At 46.2% G+C, this 19,514-nt stretch overlaps 1 pseudogene; it reads left to right on the plus strand.

Annotated features, from left to right (window-relative positions):
• The first annotated feature begins 368 nt into the window (after nucleotides 1-368).
• On the plus strand, nucleotides 369-4,894 carry LOC146206714 (uncharacterized; annotated as a pseudogene).
• The last annotated feature ends 14,620 nt before the right edge of the window (nucleotides 4,895-19,514 follow it).

Raw genomic sequence — 19,514 nt, forward strand, 5'->3', positions numbered from 1 at the left:
TTGCAAAACAAAAAATTGCCTCTGGAGCACAAGGAGGCTAGCAATTGTATGCAACTGGTTTCACTGACCTACCTCAAATATATTATTTTGTAGCCCTTGGTTCAAGTTAGCTGGGGCACCCGGTATATATATTCTCACGGACCATAGCACGTTGACGGAAGAAGATGAACCTTCGGACGATCGATAGAGGAAGAAGAACGAGGGTCAGAAAGACGTTTGCAGACGCGGTTCTGCTTCCATCGATCCCTCTGCAAATAAACCTCCTGTGCGTACTAAGCACGTAACAGTTGTGGTGAGAGGTGCTTGGGGTATCGACCACGGAGCGTTGCACCTATCGAAGGAGCCGTAGAATCACTGGCTTGCCACCAATGCCATTGGACATAACTGAAGACGGCAATACCGAGCAACAGGGACCATCGACGGCGAACTGGCCACACTACCGAGAGCCCCGGACATTTTTTGGAAAACCTGATGAAGACGTTGACGAGTGGCTGAAACACTATGAAAGAGTGAGTAAATATAATCGCTGGAACGCGCTACTAAGCTAGCTAATGTGATGTTCTTCCTTGTTACCACTGCTGCCGACTGGTTCGACAATCATGAAGACTCACTAACTACAGTGGGTACTTTCACAAGCGAGATAAAGCAAAATTTTGGAGACAAATCTGCAAAGAGGAGGCGTACGGACCAGACATTGCTTCACCGGGCGCAAGTACCCGCAGAAACTTGCACTGCCTACGTCGAGGATATTTTAAAGCTGTGTAAGCTAGTGAATCCCAGTATGCTTGAAGAAGATAAAGTCCGCACCTCCTAAAAGAAATAGCTGAAGATGTTTATAATTCCCTGATTAGCAAAGACAGCCTGAACACCACCGCCGACGTTATAAAACACTGCAGAAGAATTGAAACTCTGACGTTACGCCGAATTACCCCTAAATTCGGAAGACTGGCGAATGTAACCTCTGTAGCCAGTGTTGAAGCATGTTCTCCACTTCCAATGGCTGATATGATACGGGAAATGGTGCGTGAGGAACTGTCCAGGTCCAGGGACACCATCTGCCGTGAAGAATATCTGCGGCGCAGTAGGGCACCGCAGGCAGATGTCGCCGCCCTTTCCACTCCGTGGATACAACCTAGAGGCGCTTCGGATATGGACGATTGTATAGCAACACTGCCCAAAGTTACGTCCACCAGCCGACGGGAAGGAGGCCCGCCTACCCTGCAGATGTGGTTCGTCAGCAGCGAGAGCCTGGCTACAACCAACGTCGCGACTTTGTCAGTCAGGACTCTTATGCTGATCGCTGGCGTCCTCAACTTGTATGTTATAGGTGTGGCATTGCAAGGCACGTCGCTAGATATTGCCGCCGCAGTTTCCCTGCTCAAGACTAGGGACCCCCGGCAAATATTCACGGGCGACTGCACACCGAACAGCAGCGATCCCCGACTATGTCCGCTTGGGACACATACCATTCGACACATTTGCGGAGTTCATCACCTGCACCTCATCGCAATGTGACGCCGCCATACCAGCGCCAGCGGCGGTCACCTTCCCCGCGACGTCGTTCTTCCCCTCCACCTCCGGAAAACTATGAGGCTCTGCCGATGGAGGTGAGGCCGCCAGCTAGTCGATGACGTCCATACCTCTACCCGTGTTTATGCTAAAGAACAAATTGGAAATGTTTATTGATGGTGTGAGAGCAATGGCTCTTGTGGACACTGGTGCTACAGTATCTGTAATGAGTGAGTTTTAAGAACTGTTTAGTTCGGAAAGTTACGTTCAGTGGTGACTGTGCAGTGTTATTCCGTGGTGTCGGTGGTGATGAACCTTTAGTTCCGCTTGGTATATGTGCTTCAGATGTCGTTATTGGTGCCTTCAAGTGCCTTCAATTCGCAGTGCTGCCTCGGTCAACGCATGATGTGATTCTGGGGATTGATTTTCTGCAAGAGTGTGGCAAACTTTAGACTGTCGTACGCGAGAAATTAATTTGAATTCTTCACTACTTTTGGCTCTTGTGGATGATTCGACAGCTGAGCTTGGGGCATTTGCGGTGGAAGAAGACACCATTGTACCAGCTTTATCAGCAGCATTCGTGCGGGTTTTCTCTATTCGCAATCAACTTGAATCGTTTGAAGTTGTAGTAGAACCAACACTCACCTGCTCTAAGAAGAATATCCTCGTGCCTCATTGCGTAGTTCCCGTGACTAGAGGCCGCACTGAGCAGTGGACAGTCAACCACTCTGAAGAGCCAGCTGTGTTGCCTCGAGGTCTAAAACTCGCCCGTTTCGAGAAAGGCGTCTCAGGTTCCGTCGCGGCATTAAAAAGCTCTGTCACAGAGCAGCACGTGCAATCAGTTATAGAGACCGAAGTTCAGGTAATGATTAATTAGTCTATTTCAACATCCGAGCGTCGCATTCTAATGGAACTACTTCTGAAGCACGTGTCAATGTTCGACTTTGCCAAGGACGACTCAACACCGCTGCCTACCAGTCGTATTCATCACACGATCAACACCGGGTCCGCACCTCGATCCGATACGCCAGAAGCCATATCGAGTCTCAACAGCTGAACGTAAGGTAATCGATGATCAAGTTCAAGAAATGCTAAAGCGCGGAATTATTCGAGAATCTTCTAGTCCTTGGGCAGCTCCAGTTATCCTTTTAAGAAAGAAAGATGGCACATGAAGGTTTTGTGTTGAATACCGTCGCTTAAATACAGTAACAAAGAAAGATGTCTACCCACTTCCACGTATAGACGATGCAATAGACTGTCTGCACTCAGCTTCGTACTTTTCGTTTATTGATTTGAGATCAGGCTACTGGCAAATTCCCATGCATACTGCAGATAAAGAGAAAACGGCATTTCTAACACCAGACGGTCTCTATGAATTCAATGTTATGCCTTTTGGATTATGTAATGCGCCTGCCACATTCAAGCGGTTCATGGATACAATCCTGCGTGGACTAAAATGGCAAATTTGTTTATGTTATTTGGACGACGTCTTAATTTTTGGTAAAACATTTCGTGAGCACAACAGTCGTCTGGATCACGCGCTTGATTGCATGAAACGAGGTGGACTTATACTGAATTCGAAGAAGTGTCATTTTGGGGATCGTGTAACAATTGTTATTGGTCACTTAGCTAGTTGACAAAGAAGGCGTTCGACCAGGTCCCCCAAAAATTGAAGCTGTCAAAAGTTCTAAGGTGTCCCAACTCGTAAAAGAGCTGCATAGCTTTTTAGGTATGTGCTCGTACTTTCGACGCTTTATACCAAGGTTTGCAGAAATCGCTTACCCTCTCACGTGTCTGCTGCATAAAGATGCAGCATTCAATTGGACCAGCGAATGTGACGTAGCTTTCCGTCATCTCAAATTTGTTTGACCTCGTGCTCCATCCTACGCCATGCACTTCTGCCCGTCAGCTCCAATTGAAGTACACACTGACGCAAGTGGTATCGGTATCGGCGCTGTTCTTATACAACGCCACGGCCGTGATCAGCACGTCATAGCATATGCCAGCCGCTCGTTGAGTAAGTGCGAAAGAAATTACACGGTTACTGAGCAAGAATGTCTCGCCACTGTTTTCGCTATACAGCGCTTCCGCTCCTATCTGTAGGGGAATGCTTTCACCGTCGTGACCGACCATCATTCACTTTGCTGGCTCGTTAGCCTTAGCGACACCTGTGGGCGGCTCGCTCGATGAGCTTTGCGCCTACAAGAGTTTAATTTTACTTTGGTGCATAAAAGCGGCCATAAACACTCAGATGCTGATTGTCTTTCGCGTTTGCCGCTTCAAACGACTGAGGACAACGCAGACAACTTCGATGAATATTTGGCTCCACTTTCGCAAACCTTCCCCGATCTTCGAGTTTTCAGAACCGAGCAACGCAAAAACCAAGCATTAACCTCTTTGTTTGATTCCACCAAAGGTCCTACGAAAAAAACTTTTATCATTCACGAAGGAGTGCTTTACAAGAAGAATTTCGCCTCTGGGGGAGCACGCATGCTTCTTGTCATTCCGGAAAGCCTACGCATCACAGTTCTAGAAATGATGCATGATGACGCCACGTCTGGGCACTTGGGAGTGGCCTGAACATTCCACCGCACACAGCAACGATTTTACTGGCCGAAGATGCGTTCAACGATCGAGTGATATGTAGCCAGCTGCGTGCAATGACAGCGTTTTAAGCTGCCGACTTCAAGTCCACCGGGCAAACTGCGGCCAGTCACACCTCCAACACCCCCGTTTGAGCGAGTTGGAATTGATCTTCTTGGACCTTTCTCGCGGTCCTCTAAAGGAAACCTATGGATTCTTGTGTACGTAGATTATTTAACCCGTTATTGTGAGACAGACGCGATACCATCCGCTACTGCGTCTAAAGTATCTCAATTCTTACTTCGATTCGTCATTCTTCGGCACGGCCCTCCTGCAGTCATCATTAGTGACCGTGGACGCCAATTCACAGCGGACATTGTTAAAGAACTTCGCCTCAGCGCCTGCAGTTTTCGCCACTCCCCACCATATCATCCCCAAACGAACGGTGTGGTAGAACTCACTAATCGGACGCTTACCACCATGTTGGCTATGTATGTCGGTGAAGATAATAAGGATTGGGATGGCGTTCTACCATTCATTTCTCATGCATACAACACAGCGCAACATGAGACAACAGGCTACAACCCCTTCTACCTTCTCTATGCTCGCTCGCCTCGCTGTGGCCTCGACACCATACTGCCATTTTTCATACATGATGAACCTTCTCTTGCTACCACGCTCTGCAGAGCTGAAGAAGCTCGCCAGCTTGCCTGCGTTCGAATTTTATCTATGCAAGAGCGTTCTAAGAACCGCCACGACGCGCGACCTCAACAAGTTTCTTATGTTCCTGGTGACATTGTGAGGTTGTGGACACCTCTACGTAAGCGTGGTCTTTGTCAGAAACTGCGGACACACTACACTGGACCGTTTGTTGTGTTGTGCATCAGTGACTTGAACTACATTATAGCACGCCTAACTGCAAGTAGTCGACGATCACGCCAGTCTCAGGTGGTGCATGCCGCCCACCTCAAGCGGTTTCATTCCAGATGGTCTATTTAGCTCGCCCGACGGACTTCGTCTGCGAGGAGGGAAATGTCACGCACCATAGCGCATCGACGAAAGATGATGAACCTTCACGGTCGGTAGAGGAAGAAGAAGAACGAGGGTCAGAAGGACGTATGTAGACGCGGTCCTGCTTCCATAGATCCCTCTGTAAATGCGCGAAAACGGCATATATATATATACATGGCGTGCGAGAAGTATTTGGCCGCTTGAAAAAAATATACAGCGAAGTGTACGCTTCATTAAAAGAAGCATTTTTATTGGACTCGACGTTGCGACCGGGGGACCGATCTTTTTCAAGAGTAATTTCTCTTCACTGCAGTGAAGAGAAATATATATATATATATATTGAAGAGGGGTTTATTGAGGGTTGTTCGGAGGACTGGAGATGGCGACCGGTGACACAAGACGATCGTAGAGAGAAACACAGTCGCGTCCGAACAAGACAGTCCGAGCTTTCAGTGCGCGCGCCAGCTGATCGGCCAGGAACCAAGCAGACTACATCGTCGTTTGTGTCGGCGCTGTATCATCTTCTTCCTTACAATATATATATATATATATATATATATATATATATATATATATATATATATAATGATGACTATATATATATATATATATATATATATATATATATATATATATATATATATATATATATATATATATATATATATATATATATATATATATATATATATATATATATATATAGTCATCATCATGATCAGCTAGACTAAGGGCGAAGGCCCCTCCCACACTCATCCACTTAACCCGGTCCTGTGCTAGCAGCCTCCACTTGACCCATGCGAACTTCTTGACCTCATCCACACGTCTAACTTTCTACCGCCCCCTACTACGCTTTTTTTTCTTTTTGAATTCAATTTGTTGTCCTAAGCGACCATCGGTTGTCCTCTCCACGCGCTACATGCCCCGCCCATGCCCATTTCTTCTTCTTCATTTCCACTAGAATGTCAGTAATTTCAGTTATTTCTCTGACCCACTCTGAGCGCTTCCTATTTCTTAACGTTACACCTACAATTTTCGTTCACAGCCCTCTGCGTTGTCATCAACTTAAGTAGAACCCTTTTTGTTAGCTTCCACATTTCAGCCCCATAGGTCAGTGTCGGTAATATGCAACTGTTGTATGCTTTCCTCTTGAGTGATAACGGTGCGCTTCATCCCAACCTTATTCTCCTAGTTATTTCCCTTTCATGGTCTGATCTGCGGTTACTACCTGTCCTAATTGTAGACATGTTCGCCTGCCGCTTCCAGTGCTTCGCTCTTATTGTGACAGACAGAAGGTGAATAACTATAACATAAGAAAAACAAACAGCAGGAACAAACCCGAAAACAGATAACTTAAGCATGCATATCAGGAAGGCCAGCTTCCCAGCTGTTCAGGTGCTCAAAACCGTTCGGAGCGGTCCGCCAGATTTTTCTCAAACCCGATCATGCAGCCGGGCGTTGTCGCGGCAATCGTTCCCGCGCGCGTCCTAGGTGAATGCGTTTGCTGTGAAAAAAAAGAACTAATGAAGGGATGAGAGTAGAAGGAGCTAACAAACGAACAGTGGATTTTGGGCGCGACAAGGGGAATATTAATCGAATATTTAGGGGAATCCCCCAAGGTGGAGTAGATTTGCAGTAATGAGTAATTACTTATTGAAATGTACCCAAGCGCAGCCATACGGCTACAGAGGAAAGCTCTACAGCTTTCTCGGAAGCTTCGTAGTTAAAAAATCATTCGTCCCTGACAAGGACGAATTTTTTTGCGCCTTACGTTTTGTCTCGGGCTTCTTTTCCGGGCGAGAACGCTTAGGCAGTTGCGACTGCCCTTGCTCCATTTGCGCCTCTTTCCGGTTGCGAGCCCTCACCGATGGCTAAGGCGCCGTGTACTACGCCGCAGCTTCTATATGACGTCTTCCCATGCGACAGATGCGAGGTTCACCCGCACATGGGAGCTCCAGGGACTAGCAGCAAAGCATCAGCGGTCCGCGGCAATGAAGTTGTCCAAGCTGACAGCAGCGCGCAACTTCTCACGACCTAAGGAAGCAATTTTTCCGGAATCCTAGATCAGAGAGACAACGCAAAAGTAGACAGGGCACGAAGCAATTTTGAGTCAGCCCTCTTAGTGGCGTTGCGTGCTACGAGACAGAGTACAGGTCGATAAATGAGTATCCTTGCACTGTGAAGGCTGGGCTTGACCGCCTCAAGAAGAGAGGGACTTCAGAAAGTGCGCGCTTTGATTATTGGCTGTGCTAGGGAATGCAAAGTCCCAGTAGCAGCCACGCACTTGCTGGACGGCTGAACTCCCTTGCTAACTTCATTTATATAGCGAGCTTTTAAAGACCCAGACAAAAATATCAGACAACACAGGACACCACGCGTCCTGTCTTGTCTCCTACTTGTGTTGGCTTTTTTTTTAATGTGCTATAACAATGCCGTTATGAAGTCATTACCGATCACCCGGCTTAATTAATGCATTAGGGAGAGCTGAACTAGCTAAACAGTGCGTTGAGGAAGGACGAAAGGAAAAGACCATGATCCGAGACGCTGAATCGCGTCTCTCGTCAGCCCCGGCAGCAGCGACCGAGTTTTCATGAGGCGAGATGCAAAAACGCAACCATGTGCTGTGTTGCGTCGAAGCATGTTACCGAACCCCCGGTGATCGAAATTTATCTTCCACCCTCCGCTATGGCACTTCTTTCCCTTTTCTTTCCTGCATTCCTTCCTTCGCCCCTTCCTTCACAGCGCGGTGGAGGCGCCCACTGAAAACGATTTTGAAAGTCCCGGCTACAACGCAGCATAGGCCAACTAGGGGTGTTCACCTTAAGAGCTGGCGCTATAAAGGACGTTCAGTCGAAGATGCGTCATTGTTGCAACGTGCCTAGTTGCTGGTCTTTTCTGTGAATTCTCGTGTAGCGACAACTTCGTTAGCGACAATTTCTACTTTACCGCAATGCCGCAACAAAAGTGCAGTTTTTTGTGTCCGTGCGTTGTTCCGCAGATACTTGCCCAAGCTTCCACATCCGCGTGGTGCCAAATCTACTAGTCTTAAGGAAGTATTTTACGTCAAGACGAAAAAATAGCAGTATCTCCTTAATTTAATCATGTGTCACCGGACAACACATTTTTGGTCGACAGTACATCTAAAAAATATAGTGAATCGGGAAGAATGAAGAAAAACCGCCTGATTGAGAGGTCATTAAGAGAAGTGCTTTCGTGCGCTGTTTTAACAATTTGGGGCCAGAGAAAAACATAAAGAGGAGTATACAACTAGATTCGGTGGTTCCATCTATTCATTTTGTGTTCTTCGTCAAAGGGAACCATTGTAACAGCGGTCATACATGACTGACCTCTTTTTATGGACGGTTGATGTAAGATGCTTCACGTCATCGTGACCATATGTCGACGGTAGCTCCGAGCGGCCTGCAGTTAGCACTCCGTGTGTTCTCATCGTTCAGTAGAGCGGTCAACGCGTGCCACCCCGCTCCCTAATAAGTTGGGCGCTCTTTGGGGCAAATGTGTAACGAATGGCTGGACAAAATCGACTGTCGCATGCCGCTAACGTCTCCCACTCACGCCGCACGCCACGGCAGGAATCTCCTGGATATCAGGGGAGTGTTGAAAATGCACGACAGTATTCGGTGATGAAAACACATGCCTGTACCTGATCACACATCCTATGTTCTCCTATCGTCTTATCGCTAACTTTAGTTCTTGGTTAGCATAAGCCCAATCATAACTTGAATGTAGTGAGCAGTTGAAAGGCCGAAACTCTGAAAATAAAAATAAATAAATGCTACAGCGGGCAAATGTCGAAACCTGTAAACCTTCTGAGATGTATTTATGTTGTTCGCTTACAACAACGACGACATAAGGCGCATATTGGCGCTTAAAAGTGAGAATAGAGTTGTGCGCTGCATTTGAAGGAACAAGGCTATAAGAAAAAGGAAGCTCGGCTGTGGTTTCACAACGTTGGCATGCCAACCAGTTTTTCATTTCGCCCTGCTCGGCTTTAGCTGAAACTGCGAACAGGACGTCATACGGGTGCGTGTTTTGTGGAAACCCAGAAAGATGCAAATATAATTGCCAGCGGCTTTGAAATCGAGCATCGCAACAATGGTTACTTAAGGCCTCCGGAAAGAGTAGCAAAATGTGATTGAGGCGGTAAAAAAAGAAAATCCGCTGTCCTTCGGAAGGCTACTCCGAAACAAAGGCAACATTGCAGTTGCGAGAAAAAAGAGGTGAATGAAAGAGATCGAAGAGCACGCACATTTCTGAGCAAAACCACGCTCCGAACCAACGCTGTTTCTCCGTGAAAATGGCCCCGCAAATCTCTCCAGGGGGGAACCGTTACCCGTTGCCAATCCCAATTCCGGAAACCAGTTTTGTACTAACGCCTCCGGCTAGCCACCATGAGAAACAATGTGCGTGCTTGTTTAATTTGACCCCACAGCAGAACACTTTTTTCAGCAGCGCAGCTTAAAAGTTCTTGGCTCGCGCTGCGTACGGGCATCTGGATATGACTGCGTATTATAGCGACATGTACCCCACCAAAATCCCGTTCTTTCTGTTCTCTCGTGTATCTTTCGCGTTTTTTTTTTGTCTAGTGTAGTTTATGCAACTGGTCTGTTGACTTCGTAAGAGGAGAGCCATTGAGGAAAGGGAAGGGACGGTACTGTCAGTGAAAGTAGAATCTTTGAAAAACTGGATTAATACCATTTGGAATAGTAGCCGAGAGTACTGGCGTGCACGCAACGCAACAACGTATCTCGAGCATACGTCTCGTCCCTTGGACATCCTTGTGACGGTCAACTCGTGAAACCCTCTCTCGTAAATCGCAGTTCATAGGCTATCACACGTAAAAGAGAACAAATGGGAACCCTGTCGGGCTGAAGCGCAACCCTTGTAAAACATTTGGGACACATAGCGATAGGTGGAACTTGCACTTCATCCGGCTTCTGCTCCTTCGTCAGAGCTGCTCGTCGCGTGTGCCGTGCCACTGCAGCGGCCGAAACCCCAGCTTTAGCGACATGCAGCCTTCCGAATATGTAATATCATCGCGCGAGCGTCAGTCTTGGTGTAGTGGTGCCGAATCAAAACAGCGCGGAAATCTGAAGACGAAACTAGCGTGCGTATTGGGGAGCGTATTGCCGTTCCCCGAAAACTCGAAAGTGCCGTGTGCGTCACTCAAAAATGAAACACAAGCTTACGATTTTTTCGAGCATGAAGGGCAGTATGGAAACTGAAATGCAATATTAATATAATAGTTTTATGGACTAAAATTACTTACTTTAAATAGCGAAATACATCGGTGGCGTCCGTCGCGCCATCTTTGCGACGTTGAATAAGTTATCTTGAGAAATCGACGCGGCGTAAACCCGTAAAAAAGAGTTTAAAGGATGTTAAAAGGTGATTGTTGTTGAGAGCTGTCTCTGAATGCAACCTAAAGGTAACATACACTCGCTGAAGACATAGTGTAACCGTTGTCATACCGTCACATCCTGGCTGCGTTCGCGGCTGTTTTTTCTGCTGTTAAGAACAAAAACATGGTATTATGCGACCTAAAGGGGAACATACCCCAGGAAATATGGTCGTAATTTATTTGAATGTTGCGAAGTGTGCCTACAGGAATCGAACACATGTCTTACAATCAGGTACGCGTGTTAAACCATTGCGCCACAGAAGCGACAGGGAATGCGGTCTTTAAATGCGCTCTTATTCGTTTTGATTCAACGTACTAAAGATGGCGCGACGGACGCAACAGGCATGATTAGAGGATTACTGAAAGCAATTTTAATCCACCAAACTATTTGATTGTGCATGCATTTTAGTTTATGCACTGCAGTGTATACTAAAAAACATATAGCTTTATTGACTTCATTTTTGTTGTGTTTTATTTTTCAGTGACGCCACCCGGCACTTCCGTTGCTGCAGGTTTCAGGGAATGGCAATACGTTATTGAGGATGCTGCTGAAGAGAGCGTTGTGTGCTCTGCTCTTCTGCTTCCGGCTAAGCAATGTTATCGCCTAGTTCTGATTGCGTTGTATTTTTTCTGAATCTGTGACAGGTTGCGGCTCAGGATTAGTAAAAATAAGTAACGTGGGAAGCAGGACGGTAGAGCTCTGGTTGCATCCACAGGTACGTCTACAGTGCGTTTCTTTGAATTACTTTTGAGTGATCATTGCCTTATTAGGGCGAAAGTACTCATACACTCACCATCACCGACCAAGAATCTCGTCCGATCGTTCTCGTGCGTGTCGTTGCTTTCACACTAAAGAAAAAAAAAAAAACATTAACACGGATTCGAGCAGGTCAGGTTCGAACTCGGGAACTCTGGAACAGTGTATCCTAAGCCACCACCGCGGTGAGTGCTGCCGCTCGTTATAACCATGTCTATGTGGGGTGAAATCTCCGCCTTTGATGTGGCAGCTCCGAGACGGCGCCACAATTAAGGTTAAACACATGGCCCCCCGATCAAGTGCGCCGTTGCCCTGGAGCTGTTTGCGGAGGCCGCGATGTCCGCGATCAAACCTCCGCCATTTGACGAGGTGGTTCCTAGATGGCGCCACATTTCTATTTGTTGGTGTTGTTTGTTTTGTGGGGTTTAACGTCCCAAAGCGACTCGGGCTATGCGAGATGCCGTAGTGGAGGACTACGGAAATTTCGACCACCTGGGGTTCTTTAACGTGCACTGACATCGCACAGCACACATGGGCGCCTTGCATGGCTTTCGCCTCCATCGAAAAGCGGCCGCTGAGGCCGGGATTCGATCCCGCATCCTTGGGAACAGTAGTCGAGTGCCGTAACCACTGCGCCATCCCTGCGGGGCGTGGCGCCACATATACAGCAGCGCACCAGGGAGAGCCACAAAACGTTTGTGTAAATTTTACAAACCTAATCCACCTTGCTGAATTCCTTTAACCTTTTCAACAACAACCTTCCCACTTGAATTATTTCACAAGTTCGCTCTTTCAGTGTCATTTGGTCTGACAGCGTTCCGGGTTCTCAGTTGGCAGAGAAAGTTTCTCTGAGAGCCGTGTAATTTTTTCTTTGCAGCCGTATAGCTGGGCTTGGGTGGAAGCTTCCAATTACTGCCTTGTAACTAAATCAGCGCGCTGATATCGCGGATACTCCACAATTCGTTTTTCTCTTGTAACGACAGTACATTTCTTTGTCTGCTAGGCTCTTTATCGCAAAAGTGGGCTCTTTTCTGTATCGTCCTTACAGCATGGAGTGAATAAAAAAATGCAGCCTCTTCGGGGTCCAGTGCATATAAGTGGATGATTGGAGCTTCGCATTAATCAGAAGAGACTACAGGATGACGCTACTATCAGCAGTAGGAATTGTGGGCATGCCCTTGACCTCGCAGTGCATTGTCCTGTCTTTCGCTTTCCGGGGAAGCAGCGCCGGGCAATCGACGCTGGCGCGATATTACTAAAAATACAGAAGACTATGTACTTGCTTTTGTGGTCGATCATTCTGCTTGAGGAAAATTTCTGCTACCCCAGACACACGCGGCGTGGATTCTGGTTTCATTCCAACTAGATGCGCAAAGCTATCTTGACACCAGCGCAGCTGCCAACTGACGCCGAACTTCCCACATCACTCGCCCATGTCATGTGAGCAGCGCTTCCTGCCACAGTGGCTCAGTGGGCAATGCACTGCTGATCGCGAAGGCGCGAGACCGCAGCGCCCAAATGTCGACTGAGATACGCAAGGCACCCGTGTACTGTGCCATGTTAAAGAGCCCTAGGTGGTAGAAATTTCTAGACCCCTCCCCTATGGCGTCCCTCATAGCATGAGCCGCTTTCCATACGCAACCTACCAGTGCATTGTTCACTTTATCCGTCTAACGTGGTATCATGAAATCACGCACTCTTTCCCAGTGTGATGTCTGCGAGGCTTTTTCGCAACCATCGAGCTTACTTCCGGCCATCACTATGGCTCGTTTTGTGTTGCCGGCATTATATACCTCTAAAGCCTTGCACAAAACAAAGCTTGGTTCTTCAAAGGTTGCTAGAAAGTTTTGTAATGGTTTTAAGCGGATACTATGCCCGCAAATTCCATTGTATGAATGACGGTGGACAATGCTTTTAAGTGAAAATATTAAGCATTGCCACCATTTCAAAATGCATTTTAACTGATCGCTTTGCCTTTTAGAGAAAAGTCGAGAAAAAAGGCTCGATTAAAGGCTGTATCCCCTACGTATGCGCGCTCTTACCTGCGGGATGCAAGCGTGATAGGTGATACCCGCTGAACGCCCGCGTGCAGTGTCTCTCCCTCCTCGGGAATATGGGCGTCATGACGATCGGACACCGTAAATTCGTTAGTGAAGCCCTTGGTAGTCTCGTTACAGCCGGTGGTTGCAGAAAGCCCGCCAGTAAAGACGGTGAATTCACCCATGATTTGGCCCGTCTGTCCCATCTTTACCGTTTGGCGGCATACTTATAAACAAAATTAAACGGTTCAAGTCATATATACGAAGCTAAAATGTGTACAGAAGCAGGGGCCAAGCGTCTTCATCGTGGGCCTGCGAGGTATACACAGGCTAGCCTCGGAGAGATCTGTCAGCATTTTGCATTGCAGTACGTTATGGTTGGTTTGTAGGGTTTAACGTCTAATGAGAGACGCGGTAGTAGAGGGCTCCGGAAATTTCGACCACCTGGGATTCTTTAACGTGCACTGACATCGCACAGCACACATATGCCTTGCTTTCGCCTCCATCGAAAAGGGGCCTCCGCAGCCAGTATTCGATCCCGCATCATTGGGCACAGTTGTCGAGCGCCCTAACCACTGCACCACCACGGCAGGGCAGTACGTTGTGGTACCCGCCTAGCGAATTTATTCTTTTATGTTTCGTATTTCAGAGTTTTGTCTCTTAGCCAGCTGGGATACGAAGGATGAACGAGCAAAAGGCTCTAAGGTCACCGACTCTGTACTGTATCTCATAAATCATGGACCACGTACATGCTAGAGCTCCGTCGAGATTGCATATCTACTCTCCATTAAATAATTCAATTCAATTCAATTTATTTCCGTCAAAGCGGCAGGGGCTCGAACAAAAGTGAAAAATACTTCACTTGACGAGGTTCAAGCCCCTGTGTACAAGGCATACAGCGGTCGTACAATACAGCATACAGCGGTCGCAAATGTTTAGATAAGCAATGCATAATCTGCAGGACAACCTTTTATAGGAAAAAATAAATGTGCAAGGACATTGCATAAATGCCTCGAGTTAGGTATCTCCTGTGCTCAGCAGGTTCTCTATTCATCTTAGGATTGTACTGCGACAACTTGTGCGAATGAAGTATTCCACGGTCATGGCATTGTGTCTAGGGATAGCACGGTTCAACAGCGCTTCTTAAATGAGATTATGTGATGTGACATGTGGCTAGCTAGATTTTCAATGAAAAACAAGCATTTTCTTGTTTTTTTTTTCACTACTGTACCACAATTCCTACTCTGGAAATGCTAACAGCTTTGGCTAGAGGCGGATTTACGGGTAATTCCTTGAAAAGGTGGTTGGAGGGGGGCCTTTATTTGAACGTTGCATTTTGTAGTAATTTTTGATCGGAAAAAGAAATTGGCTTGTTCGTGCTTACCCTATACAGAATTGTTCATATGGTAAAAGGGAACGTCCGCGCGTCCTTAAATCCGCCACGTGTTGGCCTTGCTGGCAGTGAACCCCTGTTCCCATGTCATATGTAATCATATTTATTCATCACAATTAATAGCCCTGTAAACAATTTTCTTTGTCACCAGCTGTTACAGAAGTAGAAGTCTCAAGAACATTCATGCAACTTAACAATAGCAAATCTCTTGACATCAATAGTTTGCAAATCAAGCCTGTAAAATATTTTTAACCGTCCATTAAATATATACATCTAAGCATGTATATATTTAGTCAGATAATTTTCAGCTAGCTAACTTGAACATAATTTGTGTAATCTATAACCAAAGTTGGCCAGAACAGCAGAGAAGCTCGGAACTCCGCCTCTACGACATTATTAATCAGTCATCACGCAACAATATATAATATCTTGAAGTAAATATAAAAGGTCGAACGACCATCCTTTGTTCGATCATGGGTGAGGAACGGGAGGGGAAAGATGACGCGCGCATTTGTCGATGCACGATTTACGCAAGGTTGTGAATGGTAGATGGGGAGGCTTTCATATTTTTAGAAAATGTTATGTCCGTGGTTGGCTTGAAGAAACAATGCGTTTGCGAACACAAAAAAAAACTATTTATTATAACTCGACTCGAACGGTGCGCGCTGGCGGCCGCTCATTGGCGCGGTCCGAAGTCACGGCTGGCCGGTGCAGACAGGAGAGGGCTGGGTAAAGGAGGAATGGAACGTCGAGAGGGTCGTTGGTCCTTCGTTCCCACGCGCAGCCCTTGCGAACACAACACCGCGGCGGGAATCGCGCACTGGTTGAGCGGTTAATTGTTCCCCCTCGCCTATGCGTCTACGCGCAAGACACAACAGAAAGCATCCCCAGCTGCGCGGCTGTGCTGCCTCCTCCCGAAACATTCATTTCAGAGCTTGTTGAAGACGCTACAAGACCTATGACAGCTTCTTGTACCTTTTTTTAATTTCTTCCCTGATTAATTTTCTTTTGCATTGTGCTGTGCATAATTTTCTCTTGCGCCTATATGTGTTACATGTGCTCCGGTTTGTGCTTGCTACATATCTGTGAATAGCAGAGCTGTGAAATGTCGCCAGAGTACGGATTACAGCAACGGCGGGAAACCATCGGCATTGTCGGACTCAGTGAACGCCGTCATCTTAGACCGTGAGTATATATATTTGCCGCATGCCATTGCTTCATAATTGGTTCTATATAATCGCCTACCAGTCCCAAATGCTCCCTTTCCGTATTCTCCTCGAAACAACTGCGCGAAGCATGGCTTCAAGAACTAAGCGAATTTTCGTCCGGGTTACATGCATGCAAGTGTGTGGACTTGATTGCTGGCTGCGATATGAACAGCATTTGCGCCGAAAATAGAGAAGCCGTGCGAAAGAGGTGCGTGTCACCAACGCGCGACAGAACACTGCAGGCAGCCATTTGCGCAAAGTTTTTTGATTGCGCAGCGCGCCGCAATCAATTAGTAACCAGATACTACGCGCCCGGTTTTGTACATATATTTTGTACAGCGTCTCTTCTGCGCGCAGGAAACCATGTTCGCTTAGTTTTTGGATTTTGTTAAGAGTTAAGGGCAGTTTTTTATTTTAAGATGCATAGACGATGTTTTGAAAACTGTCTGTGCGGTCTGTGCAAACGCATTTTACAGTGGGGCCGACATTATGTGCGTGATGCCGCTTGATGATTAGGCTATAATTTAGTTCTAATGAACCCTCACTTTTATAATGGTTAATATCATATTGAGGAATTGAAAGCCGTGAACAGCGCGTGTGCCCCTTTTCGAAATTTTCTTAATCGACGCATCCCCCCCCCCCCCCCCCTTCTGAGCTCGCGCCTTCAGGTGAAGGCGTTGCCAGGAAGCGGCAACAATAGGAGAGAGGTTTCGCAGACGCGCTTCGAAGGCGCAGAAAAATAACAAAACAAGCAAAAAGGCACATAAGCCGTGTGTGCACTGCGCCCCTGTCACTGCAAAGTAAACATCGTGCACGCGGGACACATTGTACAAAAAATTGACGGCCTGTATGAGGCGACCATATCGTACGAGATACATCGCTCGCGAAGCGCTTGATCACAGCCCGCACTTTCTGGAGAAATGGGACAGGACGTCTGGTCCGCCTGTTCGGCAATTATAGCTCTTTGTGCCTCACGTACTGTATGCATGAAGTGCACGTCGTAGCCATCGTACAAAAATTTCGAAACCTAAGCAGCGATCCACGTATTCTAATTCTATAGAAAATCATTTGGGAGTAGAAAAGAGCAACTTAATAAGATGTGCATGATCCTTTAATGAACAGTATGTATAAATGGACGGTTGAATAGTTACAGTAATGTAGTGTTGCGCCAGAATTTTGTACGGCAGTGACCGCAATAAATATTACTCTTATTGCTCTTAGCTTTAGTCTCTGGCATTGACAACCCTATTCAAAGAACCGACTGGCAGTGACAGGTTGTTTACAGCTGTTGATAAAAAGGTAGGCCATCATGCTATTATTGCAGGCATATTTGCTCCTTTTTTGTACCTCTGTTTTTTACAAGCAAAACTTAATTTTGTCCCCTATTCCTAGGGACGCTGCACCTCATACAACGCCTGCTATTCAGTCGCTTTCATTCAAGGTACAAAGGAGGAAATGCGCATGCACTCATAGGATAGCCTGTCTTACCGTTAACAGCTACAAAAAACACGCCACTGCTGCTCGGTACCTTGGATGAGGTTTCCAATGGGGTTGCCTGATATGCCTAGCAATTGCTGTAATATTTATACCAACCACTGCAATGAGAAAAAAAAAAAGGTAACACTGCATCCCTTTAACCGCTGCATGCACCTTTGAACGTGCCTTAATTTTATTGCTTATTCTTATAGACGCAGGACCACTTGCTATTGGCTTTGTTCAGTAAGCAACCGTCTTTCATTGCTTCAATTTCTATCTCTCCACCACATTCTTGTTGCTCCGGGTGTGATCATTTGATTTCATTGTTCAAATCATATTGTTTTATCATGTGTGAATGATTTAGCCTACACATACATGCCTTCATATTTTTAGGTGCACATCGAGAGTGTTTTATACGTAGAAATGGATCGGTTGAGTTGTATCACTGGTGCGATAACCAACAGATTTCTGTCCTGTGGTTGAAAGGGGAATAAAGAAGAGGATAATCAGTGGAAAAGCCTGCCTAAAAACTTGCAAAGATGGCGCAAAAGCGAAATGCTGATCAAGGTAGGTGTCTGATTACTTCTATTATCCCACTTCACCTGCTAGGTGATGTGACTATATATGAAGCACCTTAGTATATTTTGTATATACTCGCTGAAAATAGTGTAGACACTAAATTTTTCCTCGTTCAATTATTTTGAGTGATGCACGAATTGGAATAAAACGAAGTCATCCATACATCTAATGCCCATAGACATTAGATGCGTGGATGAGCTCATTAATAGTGTTCCTATGTGAACATGCAATAGTTTGTCGAATATATTAATATGTTAAAAGTTGACTTGTTTACTGTTAACCAGAGTAATACATATGCTCCATATCATAGCATTATTTGCCTATAAATAGTAACTGCTCTTTCTTAAATTGTATATTACAGAGTATACGTGTGTCATCTCGTACGTCTATTTAACTCGCGAACAATTTGCAATCGAATCCCTTTTGTAATGTTGCTTCAGCTACAAATAACGGACGACAGTGGGGACAGTATAGGTGGCTTTATGTATAACGTATAGCGCGAAAATCTTCAATATATGCGATGATATTTTTATTCACCGCATTGCCTAAACCAGCCTGTTTGAAGAGACGAAATGAAAACAAATATGGATGTCTTCGGGCAGGAACAGTAATCGTGGTGCCATGACCATTTTTTTTTCAATTAAATTTTCATATGTCGTGGGCTAATGTCTCAACACAAAGGAATGACCCTTAGGTTTGCGAGATGCGGCGTAGGTTCCCCCCCCCCCCCCCAAAGAAAAACGAAAAAAAAAAAAAGCCTATTAAGCTGGAAAACGCCGTTTTTGTCATTTTACAAAGTTGCACGTTTGGAGGCCGGCTGCTTGCGCACAAAAATTTTGTCATCCATTGTTTTTTACTCACCACATCTACGTAACTTTTACTTGCATAAGAAGTATTAAAAGCATGTTTCATTGATGCAGTTGATTTAGTAAAAAAACGCAAACTTTGCTTCAGGAGCAACGCGCTCAGTTCAGTTCAGTCGGTCAGTCATGTCCGACTCTTCGTGACCCTATGGATCATATCACGCCACGCTTTCCGGTCTCTCACTATCTTCCTAACATCACCTAACTTCATCTGCAGCGCCTCGAGGATGCCATCAAGGCCTCGACTTCGCTGCCTACCCCGTCTCCGGTGACCCTCAACCTTTCCCAACATCAAATCTTTCTCCAGCGATTCCTCTCTTCTCATCAGATGACCAAAGGAACTAAGCTTTAACTTTAGAATTTGACCCTCCAATGAGCAGTCAGGGTTTATGGTCGACAATATCGACTGATTTGATCTTCTGGCAGTCCAAGGAACTCTCAACAGTCTCCGCCAGCACCACAATTCAAACGCGTCAATTCTTCGGCGGTGAGCCTTCTTCACAGTCCAACTCTCGAATCCATACATCACAACTGGAAAGACCATAGCACGAGTTATACAGATCTTGGTTGGCAGTCTAATGTCTCTACTCTTTACTAGGCGGTCAAGGCTAGCCATGGCTCTCTTTCCCAGAAGCAGGCGTCTCCTAATTTCATGGCTGCAGTCTCCTTCCAGGGTA

Source organism: Amblyomma maculatum, chromosome 1 (genome assembly GCF_055883805.1).
Source record: "Amblyomma maculatum isolate TAMU_Amacu chromosome 1, ASM5588380v1, whole genome shotgun sequence".
Lineage (NCBI taxonomy): Eukaryota > Metazoa > Arthropoda > Arachnida > Ixodida > Ixodidae > Amblyomma > Amblyomma maculatum.